The following is a 6,316-nucleotide window of genomic DNA, read 5'->3' on the forward strand; positions in this document are numbered from 1 at the left end:
GGGCTTCACACATTGTGCTCATCTGGGGAATCGAACTCGGGTCTTCGGCGTGACGAACGGATGCCTTATAACCAATAGGCTAAGTCACCACCCCTGCTTAAAGGTAGAGGAAGGCCAAAAGCTATGTTGACCTTGGTAAGTTAAATGCTTTAGCAAATCCTGAAATATGTGTCTTCCTTTAGATCTTCCTTTAGGATCAAACTCAAGTTCGATTCCCACATGGTTAAATCCCGCTTACTCAGGACGCGTATATTGTAGTGAGTGAGGTTAGTTTTTCGCTACTTTTAGCAATATTTCAGCAATATCACGGCAGGGAACACCAGAAATGGTCTTCACAACCTCTACCCATGTGCGGAATCGAACCCGGATCTTCGGCGTGACGGGCGAACGCTTTAACCACTATAAGCTACCCCACCGCCCCGCGCATATATTGTAACGGGAAGTAAGTGAGTGAGTTTAGTTTTATGCCGCTTTTAGCGATATTCCGGCATTAACACGACGGGAGACACCAGGAATGGGCTGTAAAGATTGTACCCATGTGGGTCTTCGAACCCAGATCGAACCCGGGTCTTCAGCGTGACGAGCAGACGCATTAACCATTACGCTACCTTGCCACCCCCTACACGGGAAGTAAACCCAAACACTTTGATATAGAAAACCTAACTAATAACAATGGAAATAGTATTCCGTGTGATTTCTTGCAGAGTAGAATACCGACTATTAGATGAGTATTCAAAGACAATAAGTGAGTAAGAGTTGGATTTAAGGCCGCTCTAAACAACAGCCAAAAGAGATGCCCAAGACGCCACGAGCTCACAGTTTGGTGAAAGTAACAAGCTCGAATTTCGAACCTACAGTCATGTTTCTGGCGTGCCTGGGAAATTTTCATATGTAGGTGAGCCTCACGGATAATGACCCGTGAAGATCCGGGTTCCAATTGGTCTTCACCAACCCATGCTTGTCGTAAGAGACGACTAACGGGATCGTGGTCAGGCTCGCTGACTTGATTGACACATGCCATCGTATCCCAGTTGCTTAGATCGATGCTCATGCTGTTGATCACTGGATTGTCCGTTCCAAACTCGATTAATATTAACATATCGCCCTCAGATAGTTTGAATATTGCTGATGATGGCGTTAAACAAATCAAAGAAAAGCAAAGCCTCACACATAATATCATCGTCGGAGATATATAGATTCAGCGCTGTGAAGCGTGTGATATTGGTATTATGTTACATACAGCCGATACGGGTCGATTCCAAACTTGCAGATATGTGTTGATTTGCATCGGTTTATGGTGTGAAAGCGGAAGACCGATGTCATTTGGCTGATCTGGTAGATTTGTAGCACAGTCGACATGGATCGATTCCACACTGATAGATATTGGTTTGATAGATATTTGTTACAGATCCATACTCAGATATATACTCCGAAATACCGAGCATGTTAACCAATTATAGTTCCTTCTTTAAGTTTCCGACCAGCAAAACCATTCCTGTTCCGACTTTCATTACTCTGGGATATGTCGGTGGGGTAGCCTAGTGGTTAAAGCGTTCGCTGGTCCCGGTTCGGTTCCCCACATGGATACAATGTGTGAAACCCATTTCTGGTGTCCCCCGCCATGATATTGCTACAATATTGCTAAAAGTGGCGTAAAACCCAACTCACTCCAAACCACTCTATTTTGTGAAAAATAAATAAGACCAAAAAGGTAAACAGAAGGGAGAATTGTATATCGTATTAAACGTATACACAAATGAAACAGGGGCGGTGGGGTGGCCTAGTGGTTAAAGCGTTCGCTCGTCACGCCTCCCAACATGGGTACAATGTGTGAAGCCCACTTCTGGTGTCCCCCGCCGTGATATTGCTGGAATATTGCCACAGGCGGCTTAAAACTAAACTCACTCACTCACTCACTCACAAATTAAACAAACAAGGAACGGTTATTCGATGGTAATGTAATTTGATACGTGTATTCCAGTTATGAGTGAGTGAGTTTGGTCTTACGCCGTGGTATAGCTGGAATATTGCTAAAAGCGGCGTAAAATTAAACTCACTCACTAAATAATTGTACAAATTCTGTATGGAACCCAGTAGAGGCTGTCTCAGCACAGGTCTAATCGAAATCGATATTTTTCTATTCTGTGTGATCGATCCAAGCAGCGACATTAAGTCACTGTAGATTTATCTCCCTTTGACCAAACCTCACAGCTCACGGGCCGAGTTTAATTCGTGAAGGACAAGCTGCTACTCTGAGTGAGTGAGTGAGTATGGTTTTACGCCCCTTTTAGCAATATTCCAGCAATATCACATAGGGGGACACCAAAAATGGGCTTCACACATTGTAACCATGTGGAAAAACGAACCCGGGTCTTCCGCGTGACGAGCGAACGCTTTAACCACTAGGCTACCCCACCGCCCCCAAGCTACTCTGTGAATGTAGTTCAACGTCACATCAGCACGTGCATTATTTAAGCTGTTCGTGGTGACGTGGCAAGACAATGGTTTTCCATACCAATCACACTTAAAAAAGTACGAGACGTATTTTTCAAGTTAAAGTTTCACAAATAACAGTCGCTTGTTTTTGCATCTGAAATAGTGAACTGGTTTCGTAAACATTTCTTATATTTATGTATACTTATCACAATAAATAATCATGGTGTGTCAAGAACTTGATCATCATACAATTTACAAGAAAGCCTTTGGTGACTGCAAGAAAAACAAGGAAACAAGGGTTTTTTAAAACAATTTCTGTATTTGTTCGTCAAAAACTTGCAAGTGTTAAATATGGGTTCGAATCCCTGTTTTCACTGATTGGTTTGTCTGTACCATTCCCAGTCTGGTGTGCTTTCGCTACAGTGAAAAGACCCGCATCGCTCTAAAATTTGAAAATACTGTATATATTCACCGTACTCCGCGGATCTACCAACTCCATACATAAATGGATTAAATATATTGTACAGTATATATATTATGTACAAAAAGGAAAGTATACACTTAAAATTTAATTCAGCAAAAGTATTACAAACATTATCAAAACGCCACTAGGCTGAAACCACTGCCGAAACACAACTAACTTACCAAACATGCAGAGTGCGAAATAGCCACTGGCCCGCTAGCCCGTGGCTACTAAACATCCAGCCGGGCCAGTAAATCTCCACAGTCACTGACCCTACTGGCTAGTGAATTTGTTCTAATACACTTTTAAATCATGCAAGATTATGGCCCGATAGATAACGGTATTTTACCTTTTTGATTTTTTTTGCTTAGTTCCTACATGAATTATCGTGTAGGCTGGTAACTCTCAGGCATAACTAGCCCGACTGGCAAGCAAAATTGGAAACTATTTCGCACACTGTAAACATGTACAATACATGAATCAAGCATGTATCAAACATTACTATGACACTCGAATCGAAACACATCACCATCGCTAAGTACTTCTTGTTTGTTTCATTTTCAGCCATCGTTAAACACGTGTGAAAACGTTATCAATTTTATCAATTTCAGCAGAAGTACAATGCATAGTCTATGTCATGCCATGCCTACGTGTAATTCGAACAGGGAGCTCCGGAGTGGTTAAACGTGAATGGTTTACCTATCCCAGTTGATTTCACATTTTTTAGGATCCGGTGATCCGGTACGGGTTTGAATCCCAGGTGAAGGTTCGTTTTTACCAATGGGACACGTGCTTATGACACGAGTCACATTAAATGTTGGTTATACAAGGCTGTCGTGCCGTGATATAACTGAAATACAGTCCACAGTAGTGACGTCAAACTTTCACACATTCTCCACTTCAGACTCTGTTCGCTTGACGGGAGTCACGGTTACCCTGGTTACGCGTGGTGTACTCATTACGGTCGTATGCGGGCTGTGATATTTACTTCCGGTCATGTGACTTTTGGATTTACAAAAATCACCCTCCAAGGTATTCACGAGGGTTTTCCTAAACTGTTGGCTGAACGCACAGTACATGAATACATTGAAGGCGGAGTTACTGACATACAGGAACCGAAGTACGACAGTCACTTTAGCTACGACTTGAAACTGGGTGAGAAAATTCTCCATGGTCATAAATGAAAATATGTTCATGAAAAGGAATACTGGAATTTGCAAGAAAATTATCCCGGTGACCAAAACTGTGATATTAATTTGACCCTTATAACTCGTGCGTTGAGATACGTTGCGGGAACGTTTACCTTTTCTTCGTAATACTGTTATTTTATGAAGTAGGAATATATTTAAAGCCAACGCGACAAGTCCCACAATGAACGTGAAAAACACAAAGGTTCTCTCATAGTCCTTACGAAACGACTGCAGTACATTTCCATCAAAATCATCCTCGAACGTCTTCATCGTGGTCGACATTATAACTTCTTTAATTAGCTGCGGCAAGTGGAACAGCACAGACGTCATCACTATCCCTGCTACAGCGATACGTGTTCTCCTCACCGTCACAACTGACGTAACCTTGAGAGGTGACACCACGGCAACACAACGCTCGATGGCGAGTGTTAATGTCAACAGAAGGCCAATATTGAGCATCAGATAACCGATAAATCTCTCCACAGCTTGTCCAATCGGCCGGGAATTGATAACAACGCTTGTCGAAGTTGCTCTCGGCTGCTCTGTTGGGTGTGAAACTAGAGTGGTGTCGGTGTCTGAAATATATTCTGATACATTAAGGAAAAAATCATACCCTTGCTGCGTCTCATTTTCTAATGATTGCGTCACTTCCATTTCCATTAATGACTTCAGAAGGAGATACAAATTCTGGTTTTCTGTAATCGTGTTATTCCTGGTATCATTTCCGACGATGAAATGTGAAAAGTCAAACTTTGCTAAGGAGGAAAACTGAAGGGACTGTTTATATGCAGAAATGGCGGGTTGAACGTCGGAGTATAGCGAGTAAAACAAGATGGCGGTGTCACACACGGTCAGAACCTGGAGAAGACAATATGGCGGCGAGCGCAGATGAGGTCGACAGAGGATGTAAAGACTAAGAATGTTGCACACAACACCCAGTGTGATGATGAAAGCGAGGCAAATCCCGTGCAGGATGAAGATGAACTTGATCACGGACAAGATGTCGTCGACGTTGAGGTTTAAAGATTCAAGGTCGTCTGTCCTCTTGTCGTCCATTGTAATGTCCCCTTGTTCCAATGAAAGATTCAAGCGTCCACGAAGTCTACTTTAAATGGACCAGGACGCACTCTTGTCACAGGAACATGTGACGAATGTTTGTAATTTTCTACGAGCGACTCATCAACCTACAGCAACGCCTTGAACTCAAAACACACCCGCACTTTTTATACCTCCACCCGACGTCACACCCCAGCCCACGCGACACAATTTATCCCACGGATTCATATGTACTATTTGACTGACCAAACAACTAAGTGACTCTTAACCTTCATTTACATCCGGGTCTCCTATCAATGAACCACCGTGTCCTGCCTGACCTTAACTGAGGACCATAGTGTATCGTAGCGACAATCATGGCGACCTTTTGCCCTCTGTAGACTGACGTCACAGGACAGTCTGGCCGTGTGTACAGAGCGACGCTGTTTGGTACAAGAACATTTATCAGATACCATTCCAGTACCAATAACAGAATTGTCTGATAATCACACTGTGTGTGTGTTTATACACCGTCTGGAAGATAAAGGTCGTTCTGGTAACCCATAGTAACGATTCTCTGACGATGCTGTGAAACAACTTGTTTGTTTCCGATCTTGTGTTCTTTATTATAAAGTATGATGCATCTCGTAGTACCTTGCACACTTGAAATTGGCGCAGGTCGCGGTCGGGTTCCAAGTTTCATGAAATCCAATAGTGCGCGTTACTCAAAGACCAACAGGAAGGTTCTAAGAATCGAACCCATACATGCAGTTTTGGCGTCATCCATGCCCCGGAAATACAGTCCCTCCGTGCCAACTGTCAACAATCATGTTTATAATGATGATAGTATGTTAAACAAATTTTTCTGTGATGCGTGACAATTTCCAATAGATGAAAAGGTGTTTGGGTATAGGTTATTCATGAACATCTTGACTCGTAATAGTTATTAACTACCTTTCTAAACTGATATATTTTGCAATTCATGGGGACAGTTTCTAGTCAAACAGACTAACTACAGATGAAGACATGCTTCACCGAGGAGGAATCCGGGCGGTCAATATCACGGAACGTGAATTTACCATTGCTACCGATTAATGGGTTATTATTAACGAATGTTTTTCTGTGTTTCCCGCCGTGATTTGCTGGACTCTTTATATTGCTTAAAAGCGTAAATTAAAACAAAAACCACAGG

The sequence above is a fragment of the Haliotis rubra genome, unplaced genomic scaffold (assembly GCF_003918875.1).
Source record: "Haliotis rubra isolate DU_JTF1 unplaced genomic scaffold, ASM391887v1 Scf157, whole genome shotgun sequence".
Lineage (NCBI taxonomy): Eukaryota > Metazoa > Mollusca > Gastropoda > Lepetellida > Haliotidae > Haliotis > Haliotis rubra.